General features: G+C 51.5%; 1 protein-coding gene and 1 long non-coding RNA gene across 11 annotated transcripts in view; one reads left to right on the forward strand and one right to left on the reverse strand.

Moving 5' to 3' along the window:
- Positions 1 to 21,546, reverse strand: part of SLC39A11 (solute carrier family 39 member 11) — a 386,666-nt gene that overhangs the window by 66,077 nt on the left and 299,043 nt on the right. The window lies entirely within an intron of this gene.
- On the forward strand, positions 6,973 to 15,820 carry LOC123332497. 2 transcript variants are annotated; one of them, XR_006549269.2, is made up of 4 exons: positions 6,980 to 7,029; positions 7,412 to 7,464; positions 14,565 to 14,662; positions 15,687 to 15,820. It is a non-coding gene; the product is annotated as an uncharacterized LOC123332497 (long non-coding RNA). The 2 variants fall into 2 exon arrangements; XR_006549268.2 differs by lacking the exons at positions 14,565 to 14,662; positions 15,687 to 15,820 and adding an exon at positions 11,120 to 11,307 and having other exon boundaries at positions 6,973 to 7,029.

Genomic DNA, 21,546 nt, shown 5'->3' on the forward strand with positions numbered 1-21,546 from the left:
GCCGCGAGGTAGAGCCGTCCTCCTGGTTCCCTCGCCTGCTGCTCTCCCCCTGGGAGCCCCTCCCAATAAAGTCCCTCGCTTTGTTAGCACATGTGTCTCCTCGGACAGTTCATTTCTGAGCGTTAGACCAGAGCCCGCGCTCGGGCCCCCTGCCTGCAACAAGCTGGCAGACGTGGTTATCCGTCAGCTGCTTCCACTGCCTGTTTGCCTCGTCCTCTCCGATCTCCCTTGATGATGGTTTATTCATTTCTTTCAGATCCAACAGCTTCACCATATGCTCTGAAGTTAAGAGTCCAGTGGGGGCCAACCACTGGACTCTTCCCCATGACCCCTTCCCCTCTGTCCTCGAGCCTGTCTCTGAGCCTTGTCATGTATCTGTCCAAGGATGCCCCATGTGGCCGAGTGAGGGGATGTCACGATGGCTGATCTTCTGGGGAGGTGGGAGATGAAAGTAGGGTCACAGCAAGGGGAGGGTGTCGGGGGAGCAGTGTGCCATGCTATCCCCCTTGGTTTGTGAGCCCTGGCCCTCCAGAGTGGCAAAGAAGTGATGGAAATGAGGGTAAAACTCTTCTGCTTTGCTGAGGGCAAAGGGCATTTCTACAGTCTAGAATGATGTCCTAACCACCACCCCCATCCTACCCCAAATCTCCCTTTGTTCATCTGTAACAATAACTGAAGTGGACCCCCCGCCCCCACCCAGGGGACTGTGCACTGGTCCTGGGCCCTGGGTCATTAACAAGGGTGGCAGACTTCCTCTTGTAGTTCCAGCCCTTGGGATTCCCCAGTGATGACTTGCTTTCCCCTAAGGGAGCCCCAGGGTCTGTCTCATGAACAAGATGAGCATAATCGACATCAGCAAGAAGACAGAGCCGGGACCACTGGGGCTGGACCGAGGGACGGGGCTGCAAGTCACCCGACTCTTGTTCCCAGATCAGGAGTTTGGGTCGGACCCTGCATTTAGCGACAGCTGTATCAAATGTCTGCTGCTTGTAGCCTGGAAAGAAGAGGAAAAGTGAATGACAGCGGGGGTGGGAGACAGCGGTCCGTCACGGGGTTCTGCAGACCCTCCACAAAGGTCATCCACCCAGGGATGGGGGAATCACGTCAGTCTGACGGGAGTGCCCCCCCCTCCACTGACGTGCAGCTCTTGGGGAGCTGGGCCGGCCAGTGTTGCCTCCCTTTCCAATGAAATCACCAGCAAGCCACCCCCGCACCCACCAACTTTTAAAAGCAGGTCAATCGCAAGCTGGCTGTTTTTCAAGCTGGTAATGAAATATTTGTCAGTTTCATCTTTGCCTTCATCTTTGTGTTCTAAGGTTCCCCTCAAAAACAGATTTTGTCTCTCCCTCTCTCATCCTGCAAAGGACAGGGTGACTCAGAGCTTGGCTCAGCGCTGGTAGCGAGATAATGAGAAGGTTTTCATCAGCCTCTGGAGCCCAGATCCGTGGTTGGCAGCTAGAGGGTGGACGGGAATCAGAGCCCCTGGGAGCTCCTCTTGGCAACAGAGGCCACCGGGTCTTGCGGTGGAAGGTGGGGTGCAAACTTAGGCGTGACGGTGGTACCGAGGGGCCGGAGATGACTTGGCGTGTCCTTCCATGAACTACCCTAGCACCTGCACGAGAGACCAGGGAGGGTAATGTAACACTCACTCCACAAGAGCAAGGTTTCCCAGGTGGCCCAGTGGTTAAGAATTCACCTTCCAATGCACAGGACTTGGGCTCAACCCCTGGTGGGAATACTAAGATCCCACAAGCCGCAGGGCAGCTAAGTCCAAGCTCTGGAACTAGAGGGCCAGCACGTCCCAGTGAAGGCCCAGAGCAGCCAAAAAAGGGGGAAAATAGAGGAAAAAGAAAGCCAAAGGTGAATTCTCAGATCTGGCCACTGACAAGACGGCGGCGGCGGTGGGTGGAAGGTGTCGTGCTGGCTCTTGGCCTCAGGCTCCGCTGGGAAACGCATTCGGTGTGTGCGTGTGTGTGCATGCTCAGTGGCTTCTGACTCTTTGTGGCCCTAAGGACTGTAGCCCGCCAGGCTCTGTCCGTGGGATGCCCCAGGCAGGAACACTAGAGTGGGCTGCGATCTTCCTAACCCAGGGATCGAACCTGCATCTCCTAAGTCTCCTGCACTGGTAGATGGACTCTTCACCACTGAGCCACCTGGGAAGCCCATGGTCTCCATCTTAATTAGGGTGTCTTAAGCTCCTGCGGATGGTAAACACATGCGTATCCTGCACTTCCAGGTCAGGCTGGCTTTCTCATCGTCATTCTGCACGTGGGTAAACTGCAAGCGACTGTGATAAATGTATAAGCTGGTTATAATTAATGGCGACAAAAATAAAAGTCAGCCTGGGCTTCCCTGGTGGCTCAGATGGTACAGAATCCGCCTGCAGTGCAGCAGACCCAGGTTTGATCCCCGAGTCGGGAAGGTCCTCTGGAGAAGGAAATGGCAACCCACTCCAGTATTCTTGCCTGGAGAATTCCATGAACCGAGGAGCCTGGCGGGCCACAGTCTATGGGGTTGCAAAGAGTTGGACATGACTGAATGACTAACACTTTCACTCAAGGGACTGTGATAAATGTATAATCTGATTATGAGTAATGATTACAAAAATAATAGTCAACATCATTTAGCATTTACCACATGCCAGGTACTGCTATATACCTTTCATGTTCTTCTCATTAAAAAAAAAAAAATCCTGATAATAGCCCTATCCTTCAGGGAACAACGCAGAGCCGGAAGCACAGGTGTGTGTGGAGGCTCACTGGTGTGTCACCCACTGCAGGAGGGAACCCGGAGGAAGAAGTGGGGAATGGGAGACGCCTGGCCCTGCAGGCTCCCCTTGCCATAGGCTGTCTCCTCTCCCCGGGAACCAGCCTTGCCCTGGACGACAGAGCCTCCAAGCTGAGCCTCACGGTCTGATGGATTCTCTTTAAAGTTTCCTGCAGCCGCCTCTGGTTTCACGCCAGGAGCCATCAGTGAGAAGACAGGACAATGGATAATAAAGCACGGGGCTCAGATTCCTAATAAAACAAGACGGCGCTGTAACGTGCCCATGAGCCATGGATAAAGCTAAATGCAGTACAGAATTGAGAAAGAAGAAAAAAATCAATATGTGATTTACAGAAAGAGTGGTTTTTAGATGTCAAACAATCCAGGAAATTGTTAACATCTCACATCGTGTTAATTTTTAAAGTGCAATAAACGGTCATCAGAAAAAAAAAAGGGACGATGGTGTCAAAAGCCTGGAGAGATTTAAAAAAAAGAGCAGCAGCACAGAGAGCGAGCGTGGCCCTCACCCCAGGCCTCCGGAAGGCGGGCGCCTCTCTACCACCCAGCGCGCCTCTCCTCCAGGGAGCGGAGCGCCCTTCCATCCTGGCCCACCGTGTTCTTCCTTGTTCCCCACCCCTTTGCTCATCGAAATACGAGTGTCCCGACAGTATTCTCCCAGGCCATCATTCACCTGGCCAGCTGCCATGTCTGAGATGAAAAGCTGTCTCCTGGGGCTCGCCCTCCTCTCCTGAGCCCTTTCCAGCAATGCTGCTCAGGGAAAGTGCTGCTAGAGTCTTCATTGAAGACCCCTCCTTGGGAGGGTGGAGGAGGGCTGACTGCAGACAGCACGGGCGGGGCTGTGATCACTCCTCAGTCCCAGCGGCTCAGATGGCAGAGAATCTGCCTGCAATGCAGGACACCCGGGTTTGATCCCTGGGTCAGGAAGAGCCTCTGGAAGAGGAAATGGCAACCCACTCCAGTGTTCTTGCCTGGAGAATCCCATGGACAGAGGAGCCTGGCAGAATACAGTCCACGGAGTTGCAAAGCGTCAGACACGACTGAGTGATTAATACTTGCACTTCATTTTCACTCCCACCCGAACTGCTGCCATCCTGGTACCCCCAGAAGGGCAGTCTTTGGGGTTCCCGTCCATCAGGCCATACGTGTCCCCTCGCTCATCACACCTGAGTTCTCCGTTCCCTTATCGACTCATCCAAGTTCAAGACCTTCCAGCTTTCCTGCCCACCCGTCAGTACGCCCAGGTTTAGCACAATGACATACATGTCCTTTATTTTTTTCCGTCTATTTTTTATATAGATTACTCCGATATAAAAAGAGACCCCACCAGGTCTCGAAGCTACTTGGGGAGTGGCGCTAACTAATGCCAGGCTACCCACAGGCCTTTCCGGTAGAACCCATCTTGGTTGAGACATGCGTGGGCGCACACAGGAGGCTTCCTGAGCTACACCAAATACAGACTGAACCAGGCAAGTCAAAACAATTGGCTGAAGGGAAAGCGGAAGCAGTGACCCGTAAAAGTGATTCAAAGTGCCTTGAGGGTGCGACTCAGTGACCACAGCCCTGCGTTGACCGTCTCCTGGATCTCCATGACCCTGGAAGCCAGACGGTGGGGTTCAAATCCACACGCAGAATGACAGACCCTGCTCGAGAAAATGCTGTCTGTCGTCCAGGTGAAGGGAGGAGGCGAGGAAGGGAGCCCAGTCCCCGGGTGACAGGACTCAGCTGCGGGGCGGGGGGGACGGCAGGGTCAGGAGAGAAAGAAGGAGGAGGGGAGTGGGGACAGGTCACAGACTCCCGAGCACGGACTGCCCACAGCACAGGGCTGGGCTCGTGGCAGGGAAGGAGTGAGCTAAAGAACAGAGGGGGAAGGAAAGCAGAGAAACGCAGATCTTCTTGGGTCCGGGAGGGCTGGCTGGAGAATCTTGGCTTCAGCACAAACTGTCCTGGGGCACGGGGCGGGGAGGCCCACCTTCGGCCTCTGCTGGTCTGCACTTCGGGGTGTGTCTTCTACAGACCGGGGGAGAGCGGGTCCCCCAACCACTCGCCTGGGGGATGTCACAGTGCCTGGGCTGTGATATGAACCAGACCCGGCACGAGGCTGCCCTCCACAACTGCTAGAAGACGAGCTGAACACTTTGACCATCACTGACCTGTCCACCTGGGAGAAACTTGGGGCTTAACCAAGAATTAGGCAGACCCTTCTTCAAGGAAGGTGGAGGGGTGGGGGGTAGCCGGAAGAAGCCACAAAGCCAAACTTCCCTGAGGCTTCTGAACTGGCAGAAGCAGTCTGGCCTACGGACGGGGCCTGCAGTGGCAGGCATGGGCACTTCCTATCAGCCTGGCTGTGGACCTAGAAAGCCAGAGAGCGAGGGTCCACAGGAACCAGGCCAGAAGGACCAGCGGGGGTGGCTCTGAAGTCAAAGCTGCTCTGGCTTCCAATGAACCGCCCTGGGCGCCTGTGTCTCTTGGGTTACACGATGTCGCGGCTCCTTTCTTGGTTTCTGTGGGTTCTCTGCACCCTCAGGCTGCCCGGTGACTTGGTCCATGGAAATGCAGGGGCTCGAGCTGTCTGCAGCTGTGGGGCACAACACCTTCCTCTTCTTGCTTCGCTGATTCATGCCTGGCTCCCGAGAAATGGATGGCTTGGGGGAGCTTGTGGCTCTCCTGGCCTCCTCCAGAAGGGCTTGGTGATGACTTTGGGTACTAAAAGCACTAGTTTCCAGGCAACTAAAGAGCAGGGCTCCCGTTAGAGCTCCTTGTTTTGCAAAAGCAAAACAGAGCAGCAGATAATTAAACTGGCCAAGGCGACATCTCCCTGGAATAACCTGCGTCTGCCTGCTAAGATCCTGCTAAGACCCCTGTTCACCAAATAAAGGAAAACAAACTCGCCTGACCGTGACTCGAAGGGGCTCCCAATCTCGCATTAATTGGGGGTGTCAGTTGGCCCCACGGACCCAATCAGACAGCAACACAATCAACAGCAGACAAATGGGCCACTTTCGTGCCCCTTTATCAAAAAAATCAAAAAGTTTCTTTGAACAGGAAACGGCCTCTGGTTTGAACACCTCCCATCTGTCTGAATCTACTGTACACATTCACCATTTAAGCTAGCTTGCTTTATTCTTCTTTGTAAGCTGAGGTCGGGGGACATCTTGCCGGGAGCCGGCATATTGCATATTGAGTCCATATTGCATATTGAGTGCAGCACTTTCCACAGCATCATCTTTCAGGATCTGGAATAGCTCAACTGGAATTCTATCACTGCCGGGAGCCAGCGTGAGGCACTCCACCCATGACAAAGGTCATGAGGAAGGAGGCTCGGCATACGCAAAGGCGGGATCGAGCCTCAGGAGTCCCCCTGGAAATTCTCGAGCATCTACCCCCAAAACCAGAGTCTGCCTACTTTCTGCTTTGTGCTTTCACCTACACCTCTGACTTTACGGGGGGCTGTCCCCCACTACCTCTCTCTGAAAAAAAGAGTTAGCTTACAGCTCCAGTTAATAATTCCTGGGTGTGACAGTGTTTCAACCTACAAACTCCTTTGGAAATCCTCTAGCCTGCCTGAATGGGTTTTTCTGGCCACATGTGATTGTTCAGAGCCTCCCAACTGTGAGAGGCAGGAGATGTTCTAAACTGCCTAAACACAGATTCCTTTGAGTAGTTAAAAGATTGATTAGAAATTGTATTGGTGAAGGGTTTTTCACTTGTTGGGCCAATGTTTGCTGCTAAGTCTCCATACTCCTTACCTACTGTGTCCTTGGCAGTGTATTGATTGATATAATGGGTGTATAGAAATGTAAAATGCAGCTTTGTCCAATGCTTTTTGGAGGCTGGTGCCTGACTTTGGAATAATCACCTTTAGAGAAAAATAAGTTTCTTAAAATGTTAACAGGCCGGGCCAGAAGATGATGTCAATCACCTGAACTTTTGCATATGATAAGTTTGAAAGCCTGGCTTAGATTAGAACCAGGAACTGCTGTCCTTGCATGACTCCACCCCCTCCCCCATTATCCTCTATGCATAACTTAAGGTATAAAAACTACTTTGGAAAATAAAGTGCGGGCCTTGTTCACCAAAACTTGGTCTCCCCATGTCGCTCTCTCTTTCAACTTCTGGCTGAGTCTCCATCTGGAGCGCGGAACCCGCCATGCTTGCTAATTATGCCTGGGCTTCTAAGATCCGACCGGGGAGGCCTCAGTGTCTCCTCTCCTTCGGGAGAACGGAAGGACGCCTGCGGCCTACGTAAGTGGTGCAAACTTCTTGTCTTGAAGTTTTATTGGTCTCCCGCATAAACCAAGCTACTCGGCCTCTTTTCTCCACTGAATTTTCCTACTGAGCTATCCTCATTCTATTACTCTTTGTATCCTTAATTAACGTGTAATTAAGCAGTTGTTTCCTGACCCTCGCCTATGCCGTCTCTCCTTCGAATACCCTGGATCAGCTGGGGCTGGACCCCGGAAACATCTCATTAGCCAGAGAGGACCTAGAGCTCAGAAAAGGCCACCTTCTTCCTTTCCTGCCCTCTTTTCCTCTCCACGAGGCTCAGGCCTTGAGACCTCGCCCCTCTGTTCTGTTTCACGATGGGTGGGCCATCTTCTAATTCATGCCCTGTCTCAACTTCCAGGGAGGAATGGAGCCTGGCCATGCAGCAGGAAGGAAGATAAAGCTCTGGCTAACGTGAGTATCCACTTTTCCCATCACCCCCAGTCCTTTCCTTTGCTCCACTTGCTTTCCACATCCCCCTTTCCATCTCCGAGACCCTTCCCTGGGGAGCGCATCCCAAGTAGCATTTTCACTCCTACCTCTGTAACCACTTCTGTGATTCTAAGCCTGGAGGACGGCTAAGACCCTAGTCCCCTGGAGGCCAGTTTCCAGGTAGCTGGACCTCCCGGCTGGTCCTTGGATGAGCTGCACCTGAGTCATCCATGGCCCGCCTCGAAAACACCCACTATGGATTCAGTGAAGCAAGGGGCAGGGAAGCTGCGTTTGCAAGAAGCATGACAGACTGATGTTAGCACTGCCGGAGGAAAGCCTTGGGGAACCGAGTCCAGGGCACAGATAGAGGTTGAAAGACCTCTCAGAGCTAACCCAGGGGGAGTCTACACCCTAACAGAAGTCTCCAGGAAACAGTCTGCCCCAAGGGACTGCATCTTATAAGACCATCATGGCGGCACTGTACCCATCATGGCGAGTAATTCACCTGGGGACAGCTGTGGGAAGCCAGGCTGCAAGGAACCAGCCAATTTCAGTGAGTGATCCTCAAGCCTCATCACTCAGGAGCCACCCTGCCCTGAGCCCAAGGCCAGGCTTTAAACCTCAAGATATGCTCTCTGGTCTGCCTTGAAGAGGCAGGCTATTGTCCTTCTCTGGAGCGGGGCAGCTGGGGGGCTCCGGAGCGAGTGGGCTTGGTTGTTGAGGCACACGGACTTAGCTGCTCCATGGCAGGGGGATCTTAGCTCCCAGACCAGGGATGGAACCTATGTCCCCTGCATTGCGAGGCGGATTCTGAACCACTGGACCGCCAGGGAAGTCCCCAGGGATGAGTTTTTCAGTCCTGCTCTTCAGCTGCCGAGGAGAGTTTGTTGCCTGCCAGCGCTCTATCTGCACTGACTTCTGAATGACCGTGGGGATTCACAGAACTCCTCCACCAGGCCTCCCAGGTCCCCCGTGGCTCTGAGTTATCCATGAAAGCTTCTTTTTCAGGCAGATCCCACATAGCTACCACGTGTTACGTCTCCGTGGATCAGGCTCCTCCAGGAAGAGCGGGGAGATGCAGATAGGGGAGACGTGATTACAGACAGCGAGGCTGGGGCATGCGTGTGCAAGCACCAGAAGGCAGAGTGTAGTCAGGCACACCCCCCGCCCCAGGATGTCCACTTGGAGCCCATCCCAGACAGGTGCTTGGACCCTGGGTGGACCTACAGACACCGCCTCCATTCTTTCTCCCTCCAGCCAATGTCAGGGCACCTGACATTTCCCAGATGCAAACCGTCCTGGGATCGTGCAGGGCAGGCATTAGGCAAAACCTAGAAACAGGCTGTTGATTTCAAAGAAGACGTCATCCACCCCATCCTATAGGCTTCCCTGGGGGCTCAGCGGTAAAGAATCCACCTGCAATGCAGGAGTCACAGGAGACATGGATTAGAGCCCTGAGTAGGGAAGATTCCCTGGAGGAAGAAACAGCAACCCACTGCAGTATTCTTGCCTGGAGAATCCCAGGGACAGAGGAGCCTGGTGGGCTACAGTCCATGGGGTTGCAGACTCGGATACAACTGAGTGACTAAACACACACACACACACACACTCCATCCTACAGGTGCCAAGCTTGTGGGGGTCCAGGGTCGTGAAGTCACCTCGAACAATCTAACTAACAGGGTTTTTTCCTGCAGCTGAGGGTCCACCCTTAAGCACGGCTATTTTCCTTCATTTTGATAGAAGCTACTCTTCCCTGGTGGCTCAGAGGTTAAAGCGTCTGCCTGGACTGCGGGAGACCCACGTTCGATCCCTGGGTCGGGAAGATCCCCTGCAGAAGGAGATGGCAACCCACTCCAGTACTCTGGCCTAGGGAATCCCATGGAGGGAGGAGCCTTGTAGGCTACAGTCCATGGGGTCACAAAGAGTTGGACAAGACTGAGCGACTTCACTTTCCTTACTCTCACAAAACAACTCATCTTGCTGCACCCTTCATTTAATTGAATTTCACGTCTGCACCGCTGACTCAGAATCGGCTTGGAAACACTCATTACCATGTGAGGACGTGAGACGCGATGGCCTCGGGCATCTAAACGTGGGAGGGGATGCCAGGTCCTCGTTAGAGCCACCCGGCTGGTCTGCTGACCGAGGTGGCGTCTGTGTGAGCGGCACGCCGTCCTCAATCCTACGTCCCAGTCCTTGTCGTTAGGACTTTTGCTTTCTTATCTCCTGGCTGTCAGGAGGCCTCCACAGAGACAGACCTTTCTCTTTCACATTTCACTTAAAATTTCTTCCTCATCTAATGAAGCGTTGGGAAGCAGATAACCAAATTGCTTAGGCTTGGTCAGAGACTAAGGATAAGCAGTATTCTGGACTAAGGCAATCTTTTCTTTAGCTGAAGTATAGGCGATTTACAATATCTTGATAGTTTCTGATGCACCACAAAGTGATCCAGTTATATTAATATAAGTAGATACAGATATGTTCCTTTCCAGATTCTTTTCCATTATAGGTTTTTACAAGATATCGAATATAGTTCCCTGTGCTATACAGTAAATGTTATCCATTTTCTACATAGTAGTGTGCATCTTCTAATTCCTAAATTCTTAAATTATCCTCTCCCTCTTTTCCCGTTGGTAATCATAAGTTTCTTCTCTGAGTCTGTGAGTCTGTTTCTGCTTCGTACGTAAGTTCATTTGTCTTATTTTTTTTAGATTTCACGTACAAGTGATTACTTTTCTCTGACTGACTTCATTTAGTATGATCATCTCTAGGCCCATTCACGTTGCTGCAAATGACACTATTTCATTCTTTTTATAGTTGAGAAATATTCCATTGCATATATATAACGCATCTTCTTCATTCACTCATCTGTTGATGGACAAGCTTTCATACCTTGGCTATTATTAAACAGCGCTGCATGAACACGGGGGTGTGTGTATCTTTTCAAATTAGAGCTTTCATCTTTTCCAGGTATGTGCCCATTCTTTTGTGCATCAAATTCACATGCTTCAGGATTTTTCTGATCTTTCTCTTGGAAAGCAGAGTCTTTTACCTTGACTTCCTGTTACCCAGCTGCACTGTCCATGAAAGAGCTCTTCACCACTTGCCCTGACCTTGCGGAACTGCAGAAGGAACTGCAGAAGCGCTCAGTTTCTGGGGGCTGGGAGGGGCCAATGAGTTACTCAGGTTTGTATCATGCTTGCACACACACACACAGACGTCCACTTAGTGTCCATCTATTTTTTTCCTCCAGTTGGCAAGACGGTCTTTAGAAGGCATTTAGGGGGCTGGCTTAAAGTTTTCCAAAGATCCTGGAACATGAATTAGGATGAAAGGGGTAGTCTTCAATTTGTGGGGTTTTATTACATGCAGCCTATAGGCCCTGCACGGTACGAGGGGTCACGGGGCACAGAAACGTTCTCGGACTTCACAAGTTCATCCTTCCATGCAGACGCAAACTGTTCTTTCCTTTTTAGATTTCACAGACAAGTGATTACTTTTCTCTGAGTGACTTCATTCAGTATGCTCATCTCTAGGCCCAAAGAACAGCAAACTGTTCTTTGCTCTCTGCTATGTATTAGGTCAGCATCCAGTTTCTTCTTTAAAGTGGCTCCTAAATTCACTTCTCTCTTTCTAGGCCGCACTCATCATCTTAGCCTGAGCTCTCATCACCAAATGGGTTTGGCATCTTCTTTCCTGTGATTCACATGTAACTCCATCACCAAAATAAGCATCATCCCTAACAAAGTTCCGAAGCTCCACGAGTATTTCCAGTGTCCTGCCGCTTCCTGAGCCCTCCTCTGCTCCACACCCCCTCCCCAGACCGAGGACCAGGCTCCCGAAGTCTGGTCCATCCCCACTCCCCAGGCCCAGGAAATCCATTGCAGAGAACACCCTTCCCCAGAAACTTTCGAGGGGAGATTAAACTCCACCCTCTCACCCCACGTCTCTGGAAATGCTCTGAAGTTTCCACCGGTTTCTGTTATCTCATTTTTAATCCACCCTTAAGTTGGGGGCAGGGAGGGAGTGGAGGTGATACGACCAGCACTCTTGGAAAGGAGCAGATCCAGGACGCTGGTCTTTAGAGGACACGTGTTCAGTGCGTTTGGTCCTGAGAAGATACCCAGACTTTCCATCATCACCGCTGGGGGGAAAAAAACCCAAATATTCTATTTCTTAAGACACACCGCTGCAGTGTATTGGGCCGGGGTGTGTTTCACCCCCTCCAAAAAAATATACGTCCAAATCCTGGCCCCTCTGCTTGTGAACACGGCCTTATTTGGAAATGGGCTCTTGACAGATGTAATTAAGGTTGGGATCTCAGATGACAGCGTCCTGGATTGGGATGGACCTTACATCTAAAGGGCTTCCCTGGTAGCTCAGCTGGTAAAGAATTCCCTGCAGTGTGGGAGACCTGGGTTCGATCCCAGGGTTGGGATGATCCCCTGGAGAATGGAAAGGCTACCCACTCCAGTATTCTGGCCTGGAGAATTCCATGGACTGTATAGTCCATGGGGTTGCAAAGAGTCAGACACGACTGAGCGACTTTCATTTTCATCCAAAGGCAAGTCCTTATAAGTGCAGAGAAGGGGAAACAGACACAGAGAAATACCAAGTGGGAGACGATTTGAAGATGGAGGCAGAGACCGGGATGAGGCGTCTACACAGTAAGAAAAGCCAAGACCACCAGCAGCCACGGGGTGCAGAGAGAGAGGCCTGGATAGATTCCCTCTGTGAGCCACCAGGGAACCAGCCTCACCAACACTTTTATTTTGGACATTTTGCCTCCAGAACTATGAGCCGTGAAGCCACCTGGTGTGTGGTGCTGTGTTACAGAAAACTAAGACACTTAGCTGAGCCCCCTGACGCACACTTTGCAGGGACAGAATCTGAAGCTGCCGCTTTGCCAGGCGGGGAAGAGAAGGGCTTCAGAGGCGATGGCTAAAGAGCCAGGACATCACCCCAGCCTCAGCCCCTCCCACCCCAACTATCATGCAAATGGCCACTGGGGACTTTCCTGTTGTCCTGTGGTTAAGAATCCGCTTGGTCTGGGAGGACCCCGATTCCATGGAGCAACTAAGCTCGTGCACCACAGCTACCAAGCCCACACACTCCAGAGCCTGTGTCCGCAGCAAGAGAAGTCGCGGCAACCAGACAGGGGCCCCCGGTAGAGAAAGCCCATGCACAGCAACGAAGAGCCAGCGCAACCAAAAATAAACAAATAAATGTGTTAAAATTGTCACTGAAATTTCTACCTGTTCATTTGAACATGAAGGGGCCACGGTAACACGATGGATGACAAAGTCACAGCCCATCAAGGTGGTAAAACAGAACTCAAGAAAAGAACAGAGATGCAGGCTGGCCGCTGCCCACACGCCCCCCAGCCCCACAGACTCCCCAGACATCTGCCTTCCTTGGCGGGTCCTGATAGGAGCCTGCCCTCTTCCTGGCTTACAGGTCACCGCTCCCTCCCAAAAGAACCCTGTTCGCTACTGAAATGACACAGAAAACTCAAACCAGTCTTCTCCGCCTCTTCAGCCTCCAAAGCGAGACGTCGCCAGGACTGTCTGTTCTTACAATTGTCTCTGGGGCTCCCTCCTTCCTCTGTTTACCCTCCAAGGGCCCAGCCCAGATCCCTGCCCCCTCTTTCTGGAATGATTTAAACAGCTTCTCAGTTGTCTCTTGTCTCTGGAAAGTGACACTCTAATTGCATCCTTCCGCGGGAAGCTGCCCCCGCCTCCTCTCCTCCTTGGATGCTCAGGCCTGCGTCCCCCCACCCACCGAACCGATGTGAAGCTGGCCGCCCTCCTCTGTTCCCGTCAGGCCGGCCGGCCCGAGGGCCCCCTCCTGACACGAGTAAACATCCCCACTTCTGTGCCTTCGCGTCCACTGTTCCTCTAGCCCTGATGCTCTCCCCACCCCTAGACAAGGACCCCACACACATTCCAAGGTCATGTTCTCAATCCCACTTCTCCCCAAGAGGCCGATTCAAGTACAACAAACTAGCGAATGTAACAAAAAGGAAGAAGGCTCAACAGATGCAGAGAACAAACCAGGGGTCACCACCGGGGTCAGGGAAGCGGGGAGGGGCAAGACAGGAGTAGAGGTTTAGGAAGTATCAACTACTATGTGTAAAATAAGCTATAAGGTTGTGCTGTACAACACAGGAACAAAACCAGCATTTTCTAATAACTATAAACAGATGCGGTCATGTATGGATGTGAGAGTTGGACTGTGAAGAAGGCCGAGCGCCAAAGAATTGATGCTTTTGAACTGTGGTGTTGGAGAAGACTCTTGAGAGTCCCTTGGACTGCAAGGAGATCCAACCAGTCCATTCTGAAGGAGATCAGCCCTGGGATTTCTTTGGAAGAAATGATGCTAAAGCTGAAACTCCAGTACTTTGGCCTCCTCATGCGAAGAGTTGACTCATTGGAAAAGACTGACGCTGGGAGGGATTGGGGGCAGGAGGAGAAGGGGACGACAGAGGATGAGATGGCTGGATGGCATCACCGACTCGATGGACGTGAGTCTGAGTGAACTCCGGGAGTTGGTGATGGACAAGGAGGCCTGGCGTGCTGCGATTCGTGGGGTCGCAAAGAGTCGGACACGACTGAGCGACTGAACTGACTGGACTGAACCTTTAAAAATTCTGAATCACTATATTGCACGCCTGTAACTTGTATAAAATTTATACTTCAGGACTTTCCCTGGTGGTCCAGTGGTTAAGAATCCGCCTGTCAAGGCAGGGGTCACAGGTTTGATCCCTCGTCCGGAAAGATCCCACATGCCATGGGGCGACTAAGCTCATGTACCACAGCTACTGAAGTCCAAGTGCCCTAGAGCCCATGGTCCACAGCCAGAGAGGCCCCCGAGATGAGAAGCCCCCGATGGCCGCAGCTAGAGAAAGCCAGGGCACAGCAACCAAGGCCCAGACAGCCAAAAATAAACAACCATGTATACTTCAACTAAAAAAAAAGAAAGAAAACAAAAACTCTAAGCACCTCAGTCATCTTTCCGTCACCAAGCTGTCCTAATAGGAAAGTCAGCATGTCTCACGCGCCCTTTTATTAACTGCTTTACAGATCTGGACTGAGCCCCAGGCAGGACCCAGCAATGAAAAGATGAATCAGAGCCAGGCCTGCCCAGCAGGATCGGGCAGCCCAAGGAGGGAGGCAAGCAGGTAAGCACACAGGTGTGAGTGAGTCGGGAGCACTGCAGCGAGGGGGGCCCAAGGGAGCGGGTGACCCTCACAGGGAGGGCCTCATCCAGTTCAGCCCCACTTCTTCCGCTCATCCACCTCGGAGCTGAGCCTTGGGACCCATGGAGGACTCGATGTAGGAGCTCGGAGAGGTCAGAGAGGTGCTGACCTTGACTTAGGGGTGTGCCCATCTGAAGCCTTCATGGAGGAGGTGGGTTTTGAGTTGGATGTTAGAGGATGCATAGGGGTTTGGCAGGGAGCAAAGAGGGGGAAAACCTTAGAGAGAGAGTGAACTGCTGCCTTGGGAGGTGGACGGGATAGTGAGGAGTTGGGTGTGGCTGGAGCCGGGGGGTCGGGGTGCCAGGACAGAACACCCTCTTGTCTGTCTGTCCATCTCTCTGGCCAGACCTGAGCTCAGGGTCAGTAGTATAATGAATTTAAGAGACAGCCATCTGCCCCCGCAGGAGCTCTGTTTGTTTCATTTAGTCGTTAAGTCATGTCCGACTCTTTGTGACCCCATGGACTGTAATCCGCCAGGCTCCTCTGTCCATGGGCTTCTCCAGGCAAGAACACTGGAGTGGGTTGCCACTTCCTCCTCCAGAGGATGTTCCCGACCCAGGGACTAAGCCCAGGTCTCCTGCACTGGCAGGTGGATTCTTTACCACTGAGCCACTGGGGAAGCCCCCCTAGAGTAGCCACAGGAAGCTCAAAGTCAACACTTCCCACCAGAATGGCCCCCTCTTTCCTCTCAGCTTCGCTCCCTCCCTGGACTTCCTGTCTCTCTGGAGCCAGACATGGGGGCCCTTGGCAATCATCCCCTCTCGCCCGTGCCGATCACCGCTGAGCTGGGAGACACTGATCCCACCCCAGCAGACTTCCTTAACCGGCCTCATTACAGTGGGAGCCCGACTCCACTCCCTCTAACCCATCCTTCCTGCTTGCCCAGTAACACAGTCTCTGCCGGGCACAGGGCTGTCAAGCCATTTACCTCTAGTCTGCCCCGCAGCTGGGAGAAACCATGATGACCCAAGGCCGCTTCTGGTCCACACGAGCCACGGTATTCAGGTCTGCGACAGACGCTACACCGGGACCCCAGACGGCACAGGCGCCGATGCGCTCCGGCCTGGATTACTGCGGTCGACCCCCAACCAGCTTCACACCTCTCGCTTCCCCTCTGTGTTTGCCACGACACCACGAAAGTGATCTAGGTCAAGTGTGTGTGGAAGAGGCGTTCCCCACCCTCCCACCGCCAGCAGGAGGAAGCCCCCTCTGGGCTGGATTTCAATCGGACAACATCCCTCGGGAAGTCTGAACAGGTGGCAGATGCAGAACGAGCTTGAGCATCCTCACAGCTGGCAGAAGAGCTCTCACTGTCCATCCCACTCACCACTCCAGGGATGCTCTCCTCCTGTACCAGTTTCATCCCCTTTAAAACCCAGCACAGACGTCCCACCTGCAGGAGCTCCTCTCTGACCTTCGCACACCCCTCCTCTGCGCCCTCCTCACATCTTAGTCACTCCATACTAACACCAATCCCGCTGTTTGGAAATCATCAGTCGGTCCGGGAGAGTCTTTCCTAAAGCACAGGCAGCACATTTTAACAAGCCTTTGTAACAGAAGTTCCGAGTGGAACCCAGTAAACATTTGTTCTGCTGGTTTTAACTGGAGGAAATGGTCAGCATGGATGGGAGGTAGATGGACTGAGGCGTTTTTATACGGTTATAATGCAGAGCATCTGCACGCCAACCAGATGCTACACACGAGAGAAAGCAGATCAAGGACACCGCGGTGATTTCTTGGGGAAATGAACCGCTGTGATATTAATGGACGACGAGACTACAGCAAATGATACGGGCTCAAGGTTTTAACATGTTGAGTTTGATGCTTATAGAACATTCAGATGAATCTACCCGGCCAGATGGTGGGTGGGCAGCAAGCCAAACGCCCTGCAGCAAAGGAGAGAAGCCTGAATGGTAGATGTTGATGTGATATTGTCACCGTACATAGTCTGCAGCTCAGACGGTAGGGAAAGGTGGCCGGGACAAGACAGTGGACCCAGAGAACTACAGAGTACAGCAAAGGGAACAACAACTTCTAAAAGGCAGCAGGCCGGCCTGCAAAGGGACGGGAGACGGAACAGTCAGAGACAGGAGGTGCCTGGGTCAGACTGGGATCCCAAGGGGCAACAGACATTCGTTGTTGGTGTGTACTCAGTCAAGTCCGACCCTCTGCGACCCCAAGGACTGTAGCTCGCCAGGCTCCTCTGTCCCTAGAATTCTCCAGGTGAGAACACCGGAGTGGGCTGCCGTTTCCTTCTCCAGGGGATCGTCTCGACCCAGGGATTGAACCCACGTCTCCTGCATTGGCAGGTGGGTTCTCTGCCACTGAGCCACCTGGGAATTGGCCGACAGTTATATACACTATAACAATATATTAGCTTGACTAGAAATGCTCTTCTATGCTCAAAAACAAGTTTCATCGGACTGGTCAAACCTCGTCCTTCAGATTGCTGAATATTCATCTTCTCTAACTTGTCACACCACCCAGGGGTCACGATGGGGCAAAAGACCAGAAACCTACAAGAAGTCTGGAAACAGCCTCAAAGGGGCCTGAGCACATGCTGAGGTCTCGTGGTACAACCTTCAGTTCAGTTGCTCAGTCATGTCCGACTCTTTGCAACCCCATGGACTGCAGCACGCCAGGCCTCCCTGTCCATCACCAACTCCCGGAGTTTACTCAAACTCACGTCCACTGAGTCGGGTTTTAGGAATTCACTGGACAGGAATGCGGGCACAAGGGCCTGGGCACCCAGCTGGAATCTGACGGACACGTATCCTGCCCTGCCTACACACGCCTGGGAGCTGCGGTTCAGGCTCCGAGTGCGCCCGAGGAGCCAGCGGGAAGTCCTTCCTGTCCTCAGTTAATACTGTAACTACAGACGCCTGCGAGGCCGGCTGTCCCAGACAACTGGCCTACAGCCGGTGCTGGCTCACTGTAAATAACCCAATTTCAAAGGCAAATGCTCTATCCACCCTCCCACATATATGTCTTATTTTACACATCTTGCCTTTCCATCAAGAGGGAGAAGGAGTCCTAGATACCAAAATAAACTCCCCTCCGCAGGCCTAAAAATGCTCAGCCTGTGAGAACAAAAGATTGCAGGATGAATTCTGGGGTATTTTTTTGAGATGGGAACACACCCGGGATATTCCTCGATGACCAGGGAGTATCCACAGAGGCTTCTCGAGCCGTCTTAAACATTCGCTCCTCTACTTCTATTTGGGTAGGAGGGGAGATCTATAAATGGTGGGCGGAGAGATTAAGGGCTGGGGATGCTGGAAGCAGTGCTATGAGAGATGGAATGAACCAGGGTCCTCCAGGGCGCCTCAAGCAAAGCCGCAATCCTGTACCTTTAAGACACAGGGCTGGGGACCTGGTATCAGCTTATTGGGACAAGCACTCTACAAGAGGCTCTGAAACATCCACCGTTTTTCACTTTTGAAACAGTGGGGTTCTATAGTTGCTTCCCCTTTCCTCAGAGTCCTTCCTTCTAATAATTCAGACTACCGTGCTCCCAGCCAATGTCTATTGACCCTTGGGGAGTAAAGATATTTTTTTTTTCTATATTAAGACCGTACTTTACACAAAATAACCAGTTCATATGGAAATAAATCTATAGACCTCCAAAGATCAAAAAGCTTTTCAAAAAAGCTCTTTTAAAAAATTATCTGGCACATAAACTAGAACTACTGATGTTAAGTGGGGGCTTCCCCGGTGGCTCAGACGGTAAAGAGTCTGCCTACAATGCAGGAGACCTGGGTTTGATCCCTGGGTGGGGAAGATCCCCTGGCGGAGGGCATGGCAGCCCACTCCAGTATTCTCGCCTGGAGAATCCCATGGACAGAGGAGCCTGGTGGGCTACGGTCCACGGGGTCACAAAGAGTCGGACACGACTGAGCGACTCAGCACAGCACACACACGGATATAAGTGTGATTCTCAGTGAAACAAGGAATCAGTAGACCAGACAAAATACACACAATATAAAAATAAACGGTGCTCCCCTTCTGGGGACTGGCTAGGAAAGCTCATGGGCTTCTGCAGCAGGAGGGCCGGGCACCAACCCCAGCTGGGGTGGAGGTCAGCGTTCACTAACTCACTCCTGTTTTTTTTCTTTTCACTAATTTATTTTTAATTGAAGGATCATTATAATATTGTACTGGCTTCTGCCATAGATCAACACAGATCAGTCAGGTATACACATGTCCCCTCCCTCGTGAGCCTCCCTCCCACCTCCCATCCCATCCCACCCCTCTAGGTTGTCACAGAGCCCCGATTTGAGTTCCCTGAGTCACAGAGCAAATTCCCACTGGTTGTCTATTTTCCATGTTTCCAAGCTGCCCTCTCATTTGTCCCACTTTCTCCCTACCCGCCGCCACCCCCTGTGTCCGTAAGTCTGTTCTCTCTATGTGTGCATCTCCATTGAAAGCGTTAGTCTCTCAGTCATGCCTGACTCTTTGTGACCTCAGGGACTGTAGCCCGCCAGGATCCTCTGTCCATGGAATTCTCCAGGCAAGAATACTGGTGTGGGTTGCCATTCCCTTCTCAAGGGGATCTTCCCAACCCAGGGATTGAGCCTGGGTCCCCTGCACTGCAGGCAGATTCTTTATCGTCTGAGCCACCAGGGAAGGGTCTCCATTGCTGCCCTGCAAATAGGTTCATCTGTGCCACCTTTCTAGATTCTATGGTGGTGGTGGTTTAGTCGCTAAGTCGTGTCCGACTCTTGCAATCCCATGGACTATAGTCTGCCAGGTTCCTCTGTCCATGGGGTTCTCCAGGCAAGAATCCTGGAGTGGGTTACCATTTCCTTGTAGATTCCATATATATGTGTTAATATATATTTGTTTTGCTGACTGACTTCACTCTGCAACCCACTCCTGAACCCACCTACCCTTGGTAATTTTTAAGGGAAGGAAAGTCAAGCAGGACACAGAGAATCCATCTCTGGTTGGTTCAACTCAACTTCGCAGCCATGTTTATGCCACATTCCAAGTCACCGTGCCCCCCTGGTCCCTGGCCCGTTGTGTTCTCCCGCTGGGAGGCTCTGTCCACCCCGGTTGATTCTTCTCCCTCTCTGGACCCGTTCCCTGGGCCAGCCTGGTTATCACCTGCCCCCGTGGTACCACGTCCCTCTGCTGTAGGCGGATCCATCAGGGTTGAAGATTCACATTCATTTGTGTAATTCTTTAATTAATGTCCTCTTCCCCCGTGGGCCACAGGAGGGCAAGAACAGCATGTTTTATTAACCACTGTATCCCAACACCACGCAGTTCAAGCAGCCTTTAATTTATTAATCATTGTTTTCCCAGCATTTAGTCAGTCACATAGCCTTTAACTGCATTCTCTGGGCCCGGGGAGAAGAGGTCATTTCCCCACTGATTAAACCCAAATTAGCACCCGAGGCTATTTCCTCCTCGCTTCCTGGATCCTTCAATCAGCCTGGTCTTCGTCTAGCTCCTCTGCTAGCATCCATCTGCATCAGCCTCTCCGATCGCTCTCTTGCCATCACTTCTTCTGGCTGAACTCACTTCCCCCCATTTCTGTGTGGTAACAGTTTTCTCTAATGGTCTCTCTCATCTGAGAACAACCCCGCATTCGCATCTGGAGAATTTCTGAAGATTAGTTTGCGTTTATCCATTCTCTTTCACACAGAAGAGAAAAAAGCAACTTTAAGGACGTTGACTGACTTCACACAACCCAGTTAGCTGTTTGTGCTTTCCTTTCCTTAATTTTTCAGCGGTTTTTGCTGTATGACTTTCTCGAAACCAAATTTTCATTAGGCATGCTCGATAACTTGACCCCAGAAAAGGAAATTTGAGAATAATACACATGTTTTTGCGGTGGAGGGATAAATTAGGAGTTTGGGATTAACAGATACGCTGCTTTATATAAAATAGATAACCAGCAGGGACCTACTCTAAATAGCACGGGGACCTATACTCAACATCTTGTAATAAATGGAGGAGAATGTCAAAAAGGAAGAAGACAATCTCTTTTCAGATGAGAGAGATCATTAGAGAAAACTGTTAATGCACAGAAATGGGGGGAAGTGAATTCAGCCAGAAGTGACAGCAAGAGAGCGATCGGAGAGCTCGATGCAGATGGGTGCCAGAGAGCAGCCAGATGATGGAATATTACTCAACCATAAAAAGGAAAGGAATTGGGTCACTTTTAGAGGTGTGCATGGACCTAGAATCTGTCATACAGAGTGAAGTAAGTTAGAAACAGAAAAACAAATATCATATACTAATCCATATAGGTGGAATCTAGAAAAATGGTACAGATGAAGCTATTTGCAAGGCGGGAATAGAGATGCAGACACAGAGAATGAAAACAGGGACAAGTGGGGTAAGGAGAGCGTGGAACAAATTGAGAGAGTAGCATCAACTTATATTCCCCACCGTGTGTAAAACAGATAGCTGGTAGGAAGCGGCGGTGTGGCGCCGGGAGCTCAGCTCGGTGCTCCGTGATGACCTGGTGGGGTGGGGAGTAGGGGTGGGAGGGAGGTTCAAGAGGGAGGGGGTATATGTCTACATAAACCTGACTCACTTCATTGGGCAGCAGAAAGCAACACAACAGTGTAAAGCAATTATACTCCGATTTTAAAAAAAGAAGAAAAAGAACGCATATGGTGACAAATATGTATGTATATATACACGTATAACTCAATCACTTTGCTGTACACCTGACACTAACACAGCAATGTAAGTCCACTATAGTCCAACAAAATTTTTTAAAAGTAAAAGAAACCACTAAACATAATTTGTGATGATAGCAGAAGGGGAAAAAAAAAAAAAAGAGGAAAGCA

The sequence above is a fragment of the Bubalus bubalis genome, chromosome 3 (genome assembly GCF_019923935.1).
Source record: "Bubalus bubalis isolate 160015118507 breed Murrah chromosome 3, NDDB_SH_1, whole genome shotgun sequence".
Lineage (NCBI taxonomy): Eukaryota > Metazoa > Chordata > Mammalia > Artiodactyla > Bovidae > Bubalus > Bubalus bubalis.